The sequence below is a fragment of the Cyanistes caeruleus genome, chromosome 9, assembly GCF_971803275.1.
Source record: "Cyanistes caeruleus chromosome 9, bCyaCae1.hap1.1, whole genome shotgun sequence".
NCBI classification, from domain to species: Eukaryota; Metazoa; Chordata; class Aves; order Passeriformes; family Paridae; genus Cyanistes; species Cyanistes caeruleus.
Window position 1 is genome coordinate 31,787,910 of NC_141709.1, and position 19,865 is coordinate 31,807,774.

The window sequence follows — 19,865 nt, forward strand, 5'->3', positions numbered from 1 at the left end:
TACGCATTCTGAAGTAAAAAGAAGTATGAGCAGGGAGGAATTTGTGGCCTGGATTAGAGGTTCCACAGTAATTAAAGAGCAATGACAAATGGGGTCTGGGCTGACCTATTGAACGGGAAGCCGCAGGGTTGGGAGCTCAGGCTGCAGAGAAAATTCCTAGGGAAATGTGTCAGGGTTTTTTCCTGCTGTGATTTACTGACATGTTTAACAGGAATGAAACCCATACATGTCTCTGCAAATGTAACAAGGGCCTACAGAGATTAGATGAAAAAGTGGAGAATTTAGCAGGGCATGCTAAAAGCCTGGTAAATGATGTTTTTAACTGTGCAATTAAATTCTATGTCAGGGTAATAATTTATGGCATTGTTGCTAAAAACCTGGAGAAAAGTTATCTCTTACTCAGGGACTGAGGACATATCCATCCAATGTGCCCAGCAGCCTTCAAAATTTGAACAATTGCATTAGCAATGTGGGAAGAAAAAAAGGAAGAAAAAACCTGTGAGACTAACAGGAAAAATATAGAACTGTAAGTCCTGTGACTTAGGGCTCTAAATGAGGGAATGAGCAGGTCCCCAGCTGGGTGATGCAGGTAATGCAAATTCTTCTTGTGCTGGCCGTCAGAAGTTGTCCCCACCCCACAGTGCTCATCTGGGGACAGCAGGTGGATCAAGAGGAGATATTAAACAAAGCCAGGCAGAAGCGGGGTTGAAAGAGCTGATGACAAAATCTGGGATCCTTTCATCCCAGTCCTGGGGTACACAGGGCTTGGGCTGGTGCTGGGCTGGGCAGCAGGACCTGAGTAGTGACCCTATCCCATCCCATCCCATCCCATCCCATCCCATCCCATCCCATCCCATCCCATCCCATCGCATCCCATCCCATCCCATCCCATCCCATCCCATCCCATCCCATCCCATCCCATCCCATCCCATCCCATCCCATCCCTCCAGCTGCTTCTGTCTCTGCTTCACTCCCCTGCCTACCAGAGAATTTACTTAACTCCTCTCTTGGGAAGCAGAGATGAGTGTCCTCTTTGGACACAGCCCTGAGACAAGTCCTACCTGTGCTTTGAGGGCCAAAACTCTGCTCCAGGCTGTGCTGCTGGGTCCACAACCCCAACCTGCCCTAAATTCCTTTTCCATACTTCCCCACTCAATAGCTGAAGAGGTTTGCTTTTCAAGACATTAAGTTTTTGTTTTGTTTTCACAAAGGTTATTCCCAAGATCTGGGTGCCTGCCCTGGCAATTAGCTAGATTCACTGTCCAATTGGAATAAATTGGCAACATAATGATCCTCCCTCACAACAAAGCAAATGAATATGACCAGCCAATAAATCAAGTGGCAGAATCAAGCCCCTTCCACCCAGCTCCCAATCCCATGCCATCAGGCCTCCTCCAGAGCTGTTGCATGCAGATGGTTTTTTACATCAGGTCAGAAGGGTCAGTAATGTTTGGTCTGTTTCACACCACTGGGGCTGGGGATGGGCTCCAGAGCCAGCAGGAATTTGCAAAATGTGCTGTTGGCAGCTCTCACCATCCACAGTCAGGGTCTTTTAACTGGAGTGAGCCCAGCCCTGCATCACCACACTGTGATGCAGCACTTACAATTCCTTCAAAGTGGTGGAGGATGGTTTCAGGGATGCTGGAGGATCACAAGGACCCAGACATGAGCCCACACCATCCTCCAGCTTCAGCACCTCTTTAGCTATCTCTAAGCTGGTTTTACTTTACCTAATTATTTCTCAGGTATGTTTGAAATGGAGAATTCAGAATCTTTCATATAAATAGTTCTCTGAGTGTCGAAACCAGAAACATTTCTCATCCTGAGATTATTCTTACCAGATGATATTTGTTCTGCAAAAACATCAACACAAGGCAGCTGCACTTCTATCAATAACACCAGCATTTGCAATATTGCTGTATCAGTAACACTAATAGCTCCAATACAAACCTGTTCAGTAATAGCTTGGAATAACAATGGCATTAATCAAAATTATGTACAGTGAACCAAAAGGCTCCAAATATTTTTAGACAGCTGTGGTTATAAAGCTTAGCTGAACTCAGCTAAGCTGAGTTTAGCCAGATTGGGCAGGGTTTTGAGCATTCTGGTCTAATGGGAGATGTCTCTGCCCAAGGCAGGGGGTTGGAAAAAAATATCTCTAATGTCCCTTCCAAACCAAATTATAGGATCCAACCAGGATCCTATAATTCCTTTGAGGAGAAAGCAGGGCTGAACTGACAGCATGTCTTTCCTGCACCACTGAGGCAGCAGGCTGGGGTTCAGAGGAGGAAATTTCTGTGTGGCTGATATTGCAGGAGATAAGGCTTTATTCCCTTGACAAATAAAGGGTCAACTCCTGCCTAGGAAAAATAGGTTGGATTACAGATAGGTAGGGGCTGAGTTTCAGGCTGCATCACCAGGAGATGAACAGCACCAGAGGTAAATAATCCTGGACACTTTCTGTGGGAAAGGCAGCCTCTGGAATGTATTGTTTCCTTGAAGGCAGCAAAGTTGAGGTGACAAAAGGAAGAAAAATGGGTGGAAAATTAAGCAAATATCCTTGACTAATGAAAGACATGAGGGCAAGCAAACTTCAAATGATTCATAGTTGGGGATGTGAGAGCCCACCCAACATTAATGCATTTTAAAAAAATATTCTCACCCAAATATTCTCTGTGCTTGAATTGAGTCTTATTCTACCTTCCCCTCTCCCCATCAAATTCCCAGTTTTCAGGTTAGGGGCTGTAAAGACAGGTGTTCCAGCAGGGTTGTGCCATCCCCTGCCATTCCATGCCATTCAACATGTGACTCCATGGTTATGGGAAGCAGTTTTATCCTAATTCCAGGTGAGTTTCTTCCCTTACCCTTAGGCACAGCAGAGCAGATATCTGACAGCTCCTTGAGTATCAGTAACACCTTTTTAAAAATTGATGTGCAATAAGAGTTGGATTTCTGGAGGGGGGAGTGCTGCCAGAATAATCAGTTTGAATCCCTCTAATTGAAAGCTCAATGCAAAATTCAAGCAAAGGCAAATGGTGTCCACAGCACATGGACACTCATTAACATAATAAGGGGAAGATGAAGGCTGCAGAGGACATGGAGAGAAATAATTTGGACCTAAGATACATTGAGGACACACATCTATGGAGCTATTCTTCACTGGCAAAAGGAAAATGCATTTCCATAGAATTATGGAAATTATCTGGATGGGAAGGGACCAAGCTCATCTTGTTCCAACCTCCTCCTGTGGACAGAGATACCTTCCACTATCCCAGGTTTTTCCAAGCCCCATCCTACCTGGCTTTGAGTTTTTCCAGGGATGGGTCATCCACAACTTTTCTGGACAACCTATGGCAGAGCCTCACCACCCTCACAGGGAAGAATTTCTTCCTACTATCTTATCTAACCCTACTCTCTATCTGTTTAATTTCAATAATTACATACATCTTTAGCAATGACCCATGATAGTGAGATTTTCAGATCTGTGCTTATGCCTCTGGAAAACTCAGTGTACCCAAAGTCAAGCTCAAGAAGTTAGTCAAATCCTGAAGCTGGAAAATGTCACTGGGATGTTCCAGAGCAAGCTGGGATCTGCGATATCTTGTGGGGTGCACAAGTGGAGGGCACAAATTGGCTCCTCCATCCTTTCAGGTGAGGAAATGGACTGTGCAGTGAAACAATGTGATGGTGAAACCTTGCCAGCTATTATGGGGGGATTCAGCATCTACTCACACACAGAGAAAAATGCAATTTTCTGAACATAGAGCTTGAAACTTGCCATGATTTTTGGCCCTTTTTGCCAAACAGGCTGGTTCAAGTTGTGAGTCAGGTATTGTTAGTTCAAGAAGTATTACTGGATTTATTTTATGTCAATTTAATAACTTATTAATAACTATAGGGTGACCTGTCATAAATTAGTTAGCACTGCCCCAGAAGATAGTTCGGGATGTACAGAGTGATTTACATAACAGATCTTATCATGTCTCTGTCTTCTCTGCTTCTTTTCATTTATTCATGTGTAGAGCCAGGCAGAAAACGGAAAAAGTAATTAATAGATTTGGCTTGAAAAATGTTTTTATATTAGTGTGTGTTTTATTAATACAAACTATCTGTCCAATCTCCAGGAGCTGGATGAATAATGGGCAGAAATAAAACTTCACTTACTGTAGGTACAGCATGAAATTTATGGCATCAATCTTCTGACAGTTACCTTTTAACCAGATTTAGCAAGGTGGATAAACCAAACGAAATACAGAGGAAAAAATGAAGAAGGCAAATGTACTTGACTACTTGCTCTCACAAAAAAGAGCAGACTGCTGCTAGAAAGCCAGACTCCCAGCTGGAGAATGATCTCTGGCTGGGGACCAGGTCAGCCACACAGATATGCAAGAGACGAGACACAGCAAGGTTGGCTGGGAGTTCCCTGATGGCAGCAGTGATTTACCTGCAGTCCTGCAGGTATCAGGCCTGAGGCACCAGTTCAACAGACTTGCACAGGAAGCAGGAGTCAGCAGGGAGAGCTGGCTGTGGCTTGTGCCTTTCCAACCAGGTCATTTGTCCTGTGGAACACAGAGATTCAGAATACAGAATAAGGGAATAAATAGGAGGAAGCTGACACTGTTAGTGGTTATTTATTACCTATTTACTAGCAGGCAATGTCTGGACTTCAGGCTATACTAAAGAAACATCCCCAACTAACTCCTAATGGTTTCTACTGATTTCTAACTACCAATAGTTTCTACTCCTGCCACTGAGCTCCAGAAATCTCTGCCTGGCACCAGCCAGCCTGGGAGCCAGGTTAGTTTCTTGGCTGCTGCTAAGGAAATCACTGTCTGATGACAAGTTACAAAACCAGAAAGTGCATCAATAGAATATGATGGGCTCCCTGAGCATCTTGAGTGCCTGCATCATATAATTGGGGTTCAGGGACCCAGCAAAAGAGACACACTACTCTTTTAGAATAATCCTTTAAAACAAGCAAATGTACTGTTGCGTGACAACTACAGATTTATGGGAATACCAAAATTACAATAGTCTTGGAAGAACCTCTCTTTGGGCTGGCAATTGATGTCCAATGTCCTGCTCAGAGACATTTAGAATTCTCCTTACAACCTAATGAAAGGGCTGGTGAGGTGCATCAGGTCCTGGTTATACCCACTTTTACCCTAGCACCCTCCTGACTGCCGACTTTCTCTGTAGAATCATAGAATAGCTTGGGTTGGTTTTGAGTTCATCTACTCTAATCCCCTGCCATGGGCAGGGACATCTTCCACTAGTCCAGGTTGCTCCAAGACCTATACAACCTGGCTAGTTATCCCACTAGCTCAGGGATGAGGCAGCCACAGCTTCTCTGGAAAATCAGTTCCACTGCCTCACCACCCTCATTGTAAAAAACATCTTCCTTATATACCTAATCTAAATAAACCCTCTTTTAGGTTAAAACCATCACCCCTTATTCTATTGACAAGGCTCCCTCTTCTCCCCTGTCTTTCCAAAACTGTCCTTCCCCAAGCAAATCTGCGTTTTCCAAGGCCTCAGGCTGTTTTCCTGGTGTGTCCATATATCCTAAGCTATAAAAACAGAAAGAGAGCTGATTTGATCTAAACCAGAGCACAAGGGAGTGTGACAAACAAGCAGCAGGACAAGAGGCAGACTGTGAAAGCAAAGCTAATAAAATAAGGTCACATAGCTGCATAATTGAGCTAGTCCCTGTTTCCAAATCTTATCAAGGGTCTATTTCCTGATGTTATTACAGGGAATTGCAGCTAGTGATGCCAACCTACACACCACAGCCATAGGCACAGCAGAAACTTGGTCATGGAGAGGCCCCTGGAAGAGGATAGGGAGGTGGCTCGAGGATTTTTGGACCTAGGCTTCAAAGTGCCCTATGGGTGCTGTATCTGGTCTGATACTTAAACCAGAGTTGGATCAGTTCTGCAGGACTCCAGCTCTAGGAGAAACAAAAATAAAAAAGGTGTTTCTAGGAAGAAACACCTTTGATAAGGTGCATCGCTCAGCTGTCCTGCAAACTCTTCAGGTTTCAAGTTTTCAGCAGCTCTGCTTCCTGGGCTGTGTACATATTAAAAGACAGATGCTGTTCAGGGGAGAAAGGGAAGTGTTGATCTGCAGGTAATCTCTCCACATGAGCACTGTGGATGAACCCTGGGAAAATATCTACAGGCAGGATGAGACGAGTCAAATTCTGCTGATAAATGATCACAACAAACACAAGGATCATTTTTCATTACAACAGGGGCTGTTTTGCAAGGGAAAAGGTCTTTTGAGATCCATTGCAGAACTTCACAGAGAAACTTATTTGTTCTTACTGGAGTGATTCAATTTGTTGTAGTGCGTTGCTGATTCAAGGCCAGAGCTTTGCTAACCCTAAGTGTAGTATGATTAATAACCTCTTACTCCAACAAATTGCTGGTTTGTACTCTCCAACAAACCCCTCCTTTTGCAAACCTTGGTCTAATGTTTACTGCAGAGCTTTGTATTTTGCATAGGATTCTGCTTCAGGGAAATTGTGTTTCAGGTTTCTGTATCATTTCAACACAACCAAAAGAGAAAATCTGATTTTCTTTTAATTCAACATAGATCACATTTCAAGTATCACCAAGAAAGAAACCTCCTGAAACTCACTTTGTGATTTATGACTACCCCTTTCAGAACAATTACTATTTATACATTCCTTTATTGTGTCTCTTGGTGTCATATCTTTGGCAAAGTTATTAGACAGAGTAGTGTGTCCCATTTCTCCCTCCATCAGAAAACATTTAGCAGAACTGCCTTTTAATAATGATACTGCCTTTTAATTTTCCAAAATGAAAATGTGGATTGTACTACTTTGCTCAACCTTTTCCTTTGATTAATGGGAACACAATTCTACATACTGAGACCAGGGCAAGAAGCTTGCTGGCCTGAAACAATTCCAACAGAAAGTTTCAAGTATAAAAAAGAGGGAACTTGGAATGTATTGTTTTAAGGTAGATTCAGGGTGAATTGCAAGATAAGACAATGGAAAGGTGGAGGAAGAAATTCTGTTGGAAACAAGGATGTTTACAAGAACCAACTCAGTGCCTGGACATACTTATTGCTTGGATAGGAATAGATGAAAAGAAATACTCTGCTGATAATTGTAATAGATGATCCTGCTTCCCTGCTGTCTTCCATCACAAACAAATGGCAAAAGTTAAACATCATATATTTTAATTAGTATTTAAAGCACTTAGTTATCTAGGTACTGAGTAACTGCAACAAAACTTTGTCAGGCTGGAATGCAAAGGGGGGAGTTTAGCAAGGAAAAACAATCTGATCTGTGCTCAGTGCTGTGGCCTCCCTTCAGATACCTAAACCCTTACATGCCAAATTCCAGCTGACATTTCCAAAGGAAAAATTAAATGAATGGAGAACAGAAAGAAGTGATGTGAAATAAATAACTCCTTGGTCCTTGACTTTTCAATGATACATGTAGGGGGCAAGCAGAGCTGCACACTGGCACTAAAGTTGTGCCTGCATGACTGGTCTGGTCAAAGAATGCATGGACTGATTGCTAAATGTTGACAAACTTCTCCAGCATATTCAAAGTATGAGGTATTAGACACTTTTATTTATTTATTTTTTTAATCATTGCCTACTTTTGAAACATTTATTAGCATCGTCAATATCCAAGTATTCTAGTTATGATTTTTGGGGGGGGGCGTGGTGTAGGATTATGTTGACCTCTTGTTGCATGATCTTAACTTGGCCATAAATGTTTGCAATACCTGATGAATACCACTGATGTGAAATAAGCCCTGCTTAACAGCAACACAACTGTCAATCCACTATGGTTTAAGCTTATTAGGAAGGTGGCTTTTGGCCCAAAATGTCCCCTAACTGTGATGCTTTGGAAAACGTTCCCAATGCACTGCATGGTGGTGGGGGCTCATTGACCTACAGTGGTTGTAAAGATTGTAAGATTAGTGTTTCCTGGAAACTGAGCCCATAATATTGAGGAATTGAGACTTTTGATTAACAATCAAACTAGGTCACCCTGACTTCATGAAGATAAAGTGAAGTTTTGGTAGATCTGAAGCCAAGAGGGGGCTCACCAGCTGTGACTGCTGACGCAGGATTCATCTCCACAGGCTGCCTAGGGAAAGAAATCTAGTGGCATTTATAGTCTCCTCATCCTTTAATCTCCTTGGGATCCAAGCAAACAACTGTGTGCATGGCTTAGAGGGTTAAATTGGAACAGAGTCCTGTGGCATTTCCTATGGAAATTAGAGAAAATTAAGGAACCTAAGGGATTTTTGCTTTCTGAAAGCAAAACCAACATATAATGGTATGCTACAATTAACACAATTTCCAAAAGTTTAGAATCATGTGAAAAGAACATGAAAAGAAGAATGTGAAAATGCACCTCTGGGTAAAATATGATTATTTTGCTGTCTGTTCTGGGGGAGCATGCATGGCTGTCTTCTAGGGACAGAGTAGATGCCAAAGAAGGGTGATTTAGGGACACTCTAGCTGAGTGCTGCCCTTTAATTGAAGCACAGCTTCTCCTTTATCTTCTGGGGAGTGGACAGGAACCATGGCCAAGCAGAGAGTCATCTCTGCTCTCCTCCAGGCTCCCCCAGAGTGGGTGCACTCTCCTTTTTGGAGGGAAAAATTCCCAAACACTTCCAACACCAACAGCCTGCAGGGAGGCGTTCGTTGTGCTCCCAGGAACCAGCATCCTCTTCCTCACACCCACTGCTCTGGGTATGGACATACACCCTGCATTCCTCATGCCTGGGACTCCAGTGGTGCTCCCAGCATGGCTGTGGCAGGATGGCTGCTGGGAATTGCCTTTGAGGGTGGATGATTCCATCCTGACCAGGGTGGCTATCTCTGCTGGCCATGGGGAGCTTCCCTAACTAACAGCCACATTTCCAACGAGCCTGGAAAAAGCCTGAACTGCACTTCTGAGTGCAAGGCTGCTCTGAACTGCTTGCACAGTTGTAGTGTTATTGAAAAGGTGTACACATGTAATTTTATTGCAAGAACAGACACAGCTGTGACTTTATTGATTGCTTTCCTAGTTATGGAAATGTTTCACTGCTTTAAACCTTGCAACCTCCCCAGCTCGATCATGCCCCATTTAGTGCCGTTCTAATATTAGCAGACCTTTGTTTCCACAACCTGGATTTTCCATATTTTCATCCCTACGACCAAGAAAGCTCATGGCCAAATAACAATGAGCTCATCTCAAATGCTTAAGCAGCCAGTGCCAGGTGAACAAATTGTCTATTATTAGACTCTTTCATGCTCTAAGAGCTTTTGTTCCCTACTTGCCTGCCTTAACACCTGCTGTTGCAATGTATATCAACTTTCAGAACATCATTCCCAGTAACAACAGAATGTAAAAATGTATTCAGGGATTGCTCAAACAGAAAGTGATTAAGTTTTGTGGAGGGAGCTTTGTCAAGCACAAAAAAAAAAAAAAAAAAAAAAAAAAGGCATGTGGTGATGGGACTGAAGTAATTATGAATACAAATCAAAAATCTTCACTGAATCAACACAATGCAAAGTTAAACATTGAATTGCAGGGAATTCATTCAGTGGCATTCAGGAAAACACTAATAGTTGTGAGAAATGAATTTGTATTAGTAGTAGTAGTAATAGGAATTTTTTTCCTTCAGTGAGTTTCACACAAATATAGAGTGTTTGACTGGTGTGTGAAAGCGTTGATGGGATTGTGTGGGTTGGGCATATGGAAAAGGTGTAACCCAAACCCAGCAGCTTAAAAAACACATATATAGATATTTAAAAATATTTAGTAGTGTGATCCAAATGTTAGAGAAGGAAATCATAATTAACAGGTTATAAGGTATGTTATGAGGAGGTCTGGCTTTTACTGGAGCAAGAACAGTCATGGCTCATGGTACAGAAATGGACTACTGCTCTTATGTGGGATGGCTTTTTTTTTTCTTTGCATATTTTTCTTCTGTTCAGAAAATCAAACTTAAATGGTTGCTTTTATAGGCATGAAATAGAGCTGGAGAGAGCAGCATGACCTGGGAGAGGAGGCTCAGCAACCACCTGGAGTGGGCAAAATTCTTGCCTGCGGCTGAATGGGTTCCCCCTCTCACCAAATCAGATGTCCATTTATAACAAAATTCCCCGTTATCCCCTTCTCACCTGCCACATCTATTTAGATTGTAAATGTTCCAGGCCAGGAACTGTCTCTCACCGTGTGTTCATCCCTTGCACAGCATGGGGGTGCTCCAGGCTGTGTTGGGCTGTCACAGGATTGTGCTGCACATGGTAAACGACGCAGAGATCCACGGACAGTGAAACCCCAAAAGCATTTGTTACCTCATTTTACTCTGCAATAAATTCTGACCTTGGTTTAGTATTGCTATTGAAAAGAGCTTAAGGCCAGTTCCCAGAAAAGCAGAGTCCAGGCATTGTATCACTTTTAAAATATTCAAAAATAGGTAAGCTTCTTTTACAAATAACCCCAGAAATATTCCCTGTACAGAAGGCAGTTTTTCTAGCAAACCTTGCTTCACTCTTCCTTCCAAAATTACACAGGACAAGCAGCTGCATGCACTGCACCTCCATGGGACACAACCATGTACCATGACACTTGCACAGAAAGTCTGCCATGGTTCTAGTTGCATTTGGATTTTATAATTTTAAATCAGAATAGAGGGGAGAGAGGGTTTGACTTTTCTTGCTGCTTATTTAATGCATATGACCTGTCCCTACCAGTTAAAAATTCTGAAAAAATATTACTTACAAGAAAGAGTAGGACACAGAGCAGTCTCTGCTAAAGAAGGAATCGCTCTGCAGAAGTAGTTAGTCAAAATACATCTGTTAAAACAGGAAAAAAAATCAACAGCAAAGTTACTTAAACATGTACACTACATTCAAATTCGAGGGAAAAAATGTTATTTTTGGACCGTAACTATGGTAAGGGTACATTAGATCCTCTGCTACACTGCTAATAATGAATAAGAAATCTGGAGGCAGAAAGTGAAGTGTTCATCAGAGTTGTTTTAACTTGCTGTGTGATACCCACAGCTATCCCTGGGCACGTGCCTTGGCTGTCCCTTGTGTCCCTGGGCAGACCCAGGGCAGGAGAGGCAGATCCACCACAGTGACTGGCATCCTCCAGGGACATTCTCTGCTTCAAGTTATTCCAGGTGCCTTTGCACCACCTTTGTCCTGTCAAGAGGTGAAAACCAGCCGTGGGTTTGAGGGGGCAGTAGGTCAAAACCATCCCCTTTCTTCGGAACTAAGCAAAGTTTAGTCCTCAAAGAAATCACCAGTTTGGACATTCAGCAGGAAAATGCTCTGCTCTGCTTTCACAAAAGGCTACTCAAAATTAATGCATAATCATGGAAACATTAAGGTTGGAAAAGACCTCTTAGATCATCAAGTCAAATCATTATCCCAACCCTTCCTTTCGCCAGTTATGGCCACCTGTCTTAACAAAGGCAAACATTGAAACACCAGAAATCCCTGAGTAATAAAAACACAAAATACTAAAGAACCAAACAAGTCAATAGAGCTCAAATAGGGGAAAAGCAAAAGGAAGAAGTTTCACTTAGGTGGCCCAAGGTTTTCCTGATCTGCAATGTTTATGTGAGAGCACTCACAATATAAATATAAAAAATTTGGGAAAGACAATCACCCACATGAAAATTTGGTGAGCACACAAGACAAAGCCTTTCTGTAAGGCATAATAATCCCTATTTCATATATGAGATTTATTCTGAGCATTTGTTATTACATTTCTGAGCATAAACATAAAACACATATGAAAGATAAGAGGCAGGACAATTCACTCATATAGATCATCCAGAACACATCTGACATGATCTCTTATGTTAGTGGCCAAGCACATCTTTCTTAGAAGATCTTTATGCATCCATCAGCATAAAAGAGACATTTCTGCCTCTGGTGTTGCACACTGGTATCACAGGGCCGCTGTAAAATAGGTTCAGGGGGCTCATGAATCTGCCTCAGCCACCAAAGATAAACAAATCTGGAACTCATTAGTCTTCACACGGCAGTGTTTTGGCACACAGAGGAAAAGGAGTTATCAAGACTAAATTCAGAAAGGTTGATATATGTATCTACATCTCAAAATGTCTGTTAAACTGCCAACATGCTTCACATAGTCCCTGTGTGGTTTGTATTTTTTCCTGCATTGTTTAAGCTGTCAAATGTTAATGTGTTTCTGGCTTAATTTATTACACTGATATGACAAGTTATGAGCAAATGTATTCTTGTTTACTACTGTTAATATTTTGGTTATACTCATTAAGAGCAGTTTTAAGATTAGTCTTTTTTGTTATTTTGCATAGTAGAAAAGAAGCAAAAGTCTTCAGTGAGGACTGCATCCCACTGCTGCTTGTAGCACAGGCTTCAAGCTGGAGTGGTCCAATTAGCTGTTAAATCATCACCACATATCAGAACAAATCCTAGTGAAAGGGTGGCCCAGAGTCTGCCTGATGGATGAACTGCCCTGCTGCCTAAGAGATCTCACCTGGATGTGAGAGATGGACATTTCCACTAAGTGAAATTCCAGAATGTGCTCCTAAACAGGTACAGTGCTTTTCTTCACTAACAGGAAGCCAAGATAAATATAATTTTCTTTAATTCTAGCAGGGTCCACCTCTCCATCTTCAGGGATGGCACAAAGTATTTCCCAGCCTGTCTTCTGCAGGGTCCAGTAGCTTTTTGTCATATTTAAGCTTCTTTAGCTCTTGAGTTTCCTAAGTGAGAGCCAGTTTCATTGGAAAGGTGATGGAGCAGTCATGGTACAAGTGCCATGTTCTGCTGAAAATGTGAGAGAAACAAATGGCTGGGGTACATAGCACAGGATCAGTGCATTCCCTAGGAACACCTGGAGATGAGCTCCAATTATCTTTATACATAAAAGGCACTGTGATGAGCATGAACAATGTCAGGCTGTTATTCCCACAGCATGATGCAATATGACACAGCTCAGTCCCAAACCCTATTGTGACACAAATTTAGAAGCAGACTTGGACGAAGATATGGAACTCTGGCACGGGAATTATTTTAATATTCTGGAGTTTGTTTTCATTCTGATTTGGAAGGAGAAGAAGGAAATATAGAAGGTTTGAAAAATTATCAGGCAATTTGGATAAGTCTCCAATTAAAATTCCACTTGGTTGCATAATACATAGACAGGAACTTGGAAGTCCCAGATGAATGGGAGTCTCAGTGCTCGGAAGCCAATGCTCCTGGCTTTCCATGCATGCACAGAGCCCAGAGCTGCAGCAATCTGCTCAATGGGCTGTCAAGTTGCCCATCAGCTGAAACTCCAGTGCCTCTTTCACTTTGTATTCAACCAGCTACAAATCCTGCTCAGATCCTTACAAGACAGTGTCCAAGTTGCTTTCTGGGAAATCCACATCTGTCTGGGCAGGAGCAAGATCCTTGACAAATATGACCTCCCTAACTCGAGGGTGTTTGTGTTTATGTCCAGAAACAAAACTATAAAATTTCATTATAATTGACAGTGATTAAAGCACATCCAAGATAACAGGAGAATTTCTGTTACCTTCAGTTGCCTTTGGGCCTGGAGGCTACTACACCTTGCAGTATTATTCTTTGCAATAGAGATTAATTGCCTACAGAACCTTAGCACAGAAGTATTTGCTTATCTGGCAGGGTTTTTTAGTAGTCAAGTTGAGATTTTTCTCTTTCAATAGCTGAATGAGGCAGATGGTTTGATTCAGTGTGGCTATAGAAAGAAAGCCAAGGCAATTCTGGGGCTATGTGTGCAAAGCCTTCACATCAGGGCTCAAGAACAGAGTTGCTGCAACGTTCAGTGATGAAGAATGTGGCAAAGAGACATTCCATCAAGCAATTCTTGGAATGACTTCTGCAGAGACAGCTCACCTGGACCTCCTGGCCCAGTGGGTTCAGTCCATCCATCCATACCTCACATGGTTCATGGGGGTACAGAGAGGAGGGTTCTGAACTTGGCCACTTCTTCTCTTGCATTATCAGGAATGGGCTTAAATGTGTGAGCTTTAATAACATGTAAAGCCTTGTGGTAGTGTGCCTCCAGAATATCTCTGAATATACTTACCCCTAGCACACCAAGAATGGCATAGCAGGATTTTTTATAGTATTTCCTCAGGTAAAGATCAGCAGATGAACTCCAGGCCTTGCCCCTGTCCATATGTGACACAGGAATAAGGAGGACATAGTTTGATTGAAGGGACTTATTTTTCCAGAGGCTGTGGTCCCCTTTTGGAAACACACAAGCAAGAGCTCCATTCTGACCTATCGTTACACTCCTACATCTTCCACTCTTCTAGCACTGCCTATATACTTCATTACATTTCACTATATCAGCAATCCTAGATATACTTTTCTTATCACATATCAGATGCATATGATACATATATATATTTTTATTTTCAATTTTCTGGCATGTAGTCTAAAACAGAATCAAATTTCTTGTTGCCACAAGGCAGTCCAGGCACCCTGAGAAAACATGCCAATTGACAGAGGTAATTTATATTTTGTTTGCAATGGATACACAAATTTGATCTCTTTCAGATATTTTTGGCTGGAAGCAATAGGTATCCCAATGTTCAGGTAATCCAGATTTCCAGATTAGGATGATGAGACGATCAGGCTACAGATCTTTGCTTGCTTAACCTTGGGAGGCACCACTCTCTTCTCAATATTTTACAGTAAATACTTGGTACAGCTTTCATTCATTTTCACTTCACCACCATTGTGTGAGCTGGCCTCCAATGCTGACATTCCTTCTGCCTAAGCATGCTTTCTCCCTTTATTTTTTTGTTGTTATGCTTCCTGACATTTTTATTTTCTGGGTCATACCCCACTCCACTGCGTATCAGGAGCAAAGCAATAAAATTACTCACGTGAAGCCCCTGCAAGAACTGCACCCATTGCTTTCATCAGTGAGCTCCCCTCATGTTTGATTGTTCAGATCTGAATAGCTGGAATATGTTTTAAGGCATAAAAGCACATTGTTTCATATGCTCAGGGAAGTTGGTGATGATGGGTAGATCTCAGCCTGCGTTGGAAATACAGTACCTCTCTAACAAGTTGTCAATCTCAATTAAGACATCAACATGTCGAATTAGGAAGGTACTGCTGCACAGCCTATTGTTGAACTGTATGTCAGGTGAAATAAGCACTAATTATACACTTAGCCAAATATGTCTGTTCAATATTACTTCAAAACTAAGGTCACTGAGTTATTGTGAAGTGGTAGTTTACACTATTTTGGATCCCACCAAATGGCAGGTGGCCATACAAATATGCAACTCAGCATGTTCTGCTTGGTCCCCACAGCTGTGCTGCCAATCAGTTAAGGATGGCTGCAAGTAAATGCTAATTAGCTTCTGTTGATCTGCATATTCCAGCAGCCTCCCAGGATTCCCATTTTGATATGCAAGATTGCCAGTTGGGTATGTGATTGAATTAAGAACCAGAAAAGATTTTATCTTCCATGCAGGAAAATGTGGGTCTGAATCCCCAGTAGAGGCTGTTATCACTCTGATTTATGTTTGGCAGTGCCTGTCACTGGAGTGGTAGCAAAGGCTCAGTGCTAGAGGGTGCTACCTCCCTTCTTTTGGAGGAGACTCTCCCTGTTGAGAGCAAACACTCACCATCTGGGGCCAGACCCACTCCTGCCTTTTATGTTTGCAAGGCTTCCATGTGTCTGCTTCTCCACGCAGGGTCCAGCAGATCTCTTTTGTAGGTCGACTGGTCCTCAAAAAATAAATAGGAATTAAAATTAAAAAAAAAAAAAAAAAAAAAAGAAAAAGAAAAAAGAAAGGAAATGAAAGAGTAGAAAGATTTTGAGTGATAGGTTTGGGGTTTTGCATTGGTAGGGGCAAAAAATTAAAAAAAAAAGAGATTTCCCAAGGTTGTCAATAGCCTATTAATAGTTGGCTGGTTACATTTGCAGGGACCACTTAAGAAAGAAATGGCTGGAAAGTTGAACTTCTGGGAGCAAAGTGCTTAGATTTTGCACCTGTACTTCATAAGGGGAAAAAATATGATCTCATTATGTAAACATTACAATAACAATTTTCAGAAATTTTGCTTGGCTCTGCTATTAGTGAGCACTGGTTCCCTGTAGTGAGGAAATTATATTTCTCAGAAACTGCTCAGTGCATATGAAAACAAAATAAAATTCGTCTCATCTTTGTGATTTTTCACCTTATGGCTTGATTGGACATTGGAAGAAAAATAATTATTTAATTACCCTTCCAAGTTTCTGTAGGTTGTTATCATATTGTTTCTTGTCTTGAAAATAACTCAAAGAAAAAGTTGGCTTCAGGCTGATGGAATATTATATGCTGCCTAAAAATGCTGGGGAACTGTTCTTCCGTAGGGATTTGAAGTTATTTTCTTTTTTAAATGATGTTGTTCTCCCATTCCAAAAGCTTGTACCACTCTGATGTAAACAGGACACCTAAGCACATGAGCAGTAATGCAGTTCAATAAAGTTTATAGGAGAAAGTCATAGGTAAGAATTCACCGCAAATTTCAGTGGCATATTTAATGTACAAAACTCTGAAAGCAAAATTACAATCACTGTTTTAAAAGGTCCTTGTGCACCCTGACACAGTTGAAAACATTCTCCTCTAAAGGATACTAAAAAATAATAGATGGATTAAGATGTAACATTCAAATTGGTCCCAAACATTTTCAAAATTCTTCTCTTTCTGTGGTTGTAATTAATAAAATGAAGAAATAAGGAGAAAATACTTAAAAGAAAGAATAACTGCCAGGAATTCTAGGTCAAACAAAATTTTCTATCCCCTCTATTACATGTACTATTATAAAAGCAAAAGGAGTCTTGACCTGACTGCAGGAATAGCCTACATTTATATATATTACATATAAAGATACACAGATGTATATTTTTTATATATATATATCTGCAGGATCAAAACCAAGCTTCAATAAGGAGAGAAACAATTATTTCATCAGATGCAAATTCATCTTATGGCCAAAACTCCTTACGTTTTAATGTGTTCATGTTAATATACTTTTACATGTTTATAAGAAAGTGGAATTATTTATAAATTAAACTGAACACTATTAAAACCTTGTAATCCCATGCTTTTGCCAGGTCATTTTTAATAGGTTGTGCATTACCACTGAATATATGGCCTCAATTCCACAAGGCAATGAAGCACACAGTTAACTTTAAGCATCCTTGAAATCAAAGAGACTTATTTGCTTTGATAAATTCAGGCCCTAGGCTTCTTGAGATATTAAATAATATATCATATTTCTTTCCATTAAGCAAACTGCAGGGACCAGACAGTTTGGGAGGTATTTTGTTTTAACTTTTTTGCAATGACACTCTCAAAATAAGTATCTTTGTCCTCAAATACATATGGGCAAGAGTACCTTTGTGCCCTCACATATTGCACAAGCTCAGAGGAACTCAGAAAGTAACACTGAGAATGGATAAGTCAGAAAATGTCAGTAAAAATGCAGTTAGATCTATTTTTATAGTTTTATTATCACTTTAGCATTGACACATTTCAGAAGGTTTTGAAGTGCTCTGTGGCCCCAGTTTGTCAGATCAGAGAGAGTTACGTCACTTGTCCAAGCTTGGCCAAAAGAGACAAGGACTTTCCAGTCTGGAAAGGAGTCCAGGAGAAAAGAATAAATATTGCACTGCATAAAAACTAGAGTAAAGGGGAACAAAAAAAAAAAGAAAAAAAAGAAGCTAAGTAGACGTTGCATGTCTCACAAAACTGCAGTTAAAGGCTCTAAATAAGTTATCTGGCAGCTAGTTTAAACTAAAGAATATAAAATGCTTTTTTATTTTTAATATACATGTGTGATGAATGGGGTGATAAAAGGTAATAAAGAGTACTTGGGGTGGATATGCTAAGAAACTTATTAGAAGTCTTTGTTGTTAAACAGAATTCAATCTTAGCAAAAAGAGACAAGTTTAGGCTATTATATTTTGGAATAAATTATCTATTCATCCATTCTTTACTATCACGTGAACTGCTGAAATAGTGTGAATACTGCTTTGCAGGACTAAACAGAGAAAAGATTTATTCAAACAATATATCAGTGTATTATTCTTTACATCAAAATAGTAGAAGTTTTTTTTGTCCACTTATCCCTAACATTCACACTCCAGTTTGTTGGTAAATACCTAACAAGGAAGAGTCTGATTTTCACTATTGTTAGCTAACTTCACAAAAGTAAATACCAGAAATTGACAGTTAGGGTACATATCAAAGAAAAAAGTCGTCTTAATGAGAATTATTAACTCTTGGATCTGTCCTCCACAGGAAAAGGTTATTCTATTGAGTTCTTACTGTTCTGCTAGTTTAATTGCAGGACAAAATCTTACCTCAGCAGTGAGAAGTGAAGCAAGGACAAAGATTCCTCTGTATGAACTGGAAACACTGATGATTGAAAACAGAAGAACTGTTAGAAAGGAAAAACATAAATCTGAATAATCTCAACCTAACCATATCAAAGCTAAAAGCTATTCAAATTAATTTCTGGGAAGGTTGAACTAGAGAAGCTTTAAAGAGGAAACTCCTTCATTTTATGGATGTGAAGCAGTATGATTCCTTTTCCTGGTTCTGTGGAGACTGAGCTAAAAGATAGGGCTGCAAATATGATGGAGATAAAGATGGGGATAACCTTCCTGAGTGGCTTCAGTATCCCAAGAGCTCTACACAGGCACTATATGACATCTGCTCTTGTCAAAGTCACCAGAAATTGGTTGCTTGATAGCAAACCAAAGAAATAAATACACTGGTTTACACTTAAATATATATAAATATATATATATATATATGTTACTGTTTTGTTTCAATTTTACCTTTCACATGAGCATCAGCCATTAAAACTGACCAGTTGAGATCCCAGCTTCGCTGAACTTGGAAAGCTTGTAGGAAGTTTGCTCCACAAACACACATCTCTCAATGAGAACAATGAGGGAGGACACTCAGCTTGACAGCTAGGGCGTAAAACTCCCATTCTTTCCTTAAACACAAAAATGATGAAAACATTTATTATGAAACATATTTTCCATTACTGTATTGTAGAATGTAAACAAGTTCTCATGACATATGGGGCCATGTGTTTCCTTAAAGAGGTGTTATGTATGTCAGAAGCAGCATATGTACCGTGTGATACAGCTACCACCATGGTAAGCATTTGTTATTGCCTAGTGAACAGGTGCATAAAATCCCCATGTAAACAGATGTCATAGCTGCACTGACATCTCTTACTCATGTCTACTCCTGCAGGAAAATGAGGGGGTTTGTTTCCCCCTCTTGGGTGTTTAATGTGGATGGCCTAGACTTGTGTGTCTGCATCTTCCCACTTTCACGGATCTCCTTCTTGACTGCACAGCGGCTTTTAGGAGCAATAATCACCCAAAGAAGAACCTTTCTCTGTAAGAGGTTCCACAGTCATGCTCTTTCCAGAAGTCTCCATATAGATTCTGTTAACAGGCACAAACAGTTTCATTAAGAAACTAATCCTATATTGAGAATCTTGAAAGGCACAACCATATTTTCTACTGATTTTTCTTTTATCCCCAAGAAGATGGCTTTTCTCCATGAAAAAAATTTAAAAATCATACAATTCAAGTGGAGCCCATTAGAAAAAGAGAAAACATACATAAGCACTGCTCTTTGCTGTCTCACTCTGCATGATGATGCTTGCAGATGGACTAACATGACTAGGTGAAACACAGCAGATCTCACTGGGCATCTCTGCATGGCCACAAATCCCTGCAGTGGAACCAACCCAAACTCACTGTGCTCACATGAGAACATTTTCCTTCCCCACTAGCAATCTAAAAGATACCT

At 40.7% G+C, this 19,865-nt stretch overlaps 1 protein-coding gene across 4 annotated transcripts in view; it reads right to left on the reverse strand.

Moving 5' to 3' along the window:
- LOC111932990 (uncharacterized) overlaps positions 1-19,865 on the reverse strand; it is a 72,058-nt gene that overhangs the window by 10,782 nt on the left and 41,411 nt on the right. Inside the window, exons 3-8 of one of the 4 annotated variants that reach the window (XR_015273703.1) lie at positions 18,869-19,032; positions 18,389-18,465; positions 16,265-16,474; positions 15,663-15,765; positions 10,769-10,842; positions 4,283-4,559 (exon numbers count right to left, since the gene is read on the reverse strand). The gene's annotated coding sequence lies outside the window, so the exon portion shown is untranslated. The remainder of the gene's footprint in view (positions 1-4,282; positions 4,560-10,768; positions 10,843-15,662; positions 15,766-16,264; positions 16,475-18,388; positions 18,466-18,868; positions 19,033-19,865) is intronic. The other 3 variants (XM_086841719.1, XM_086841721.1, XM_086841722.1) reach the window with 3 other exon arrangements.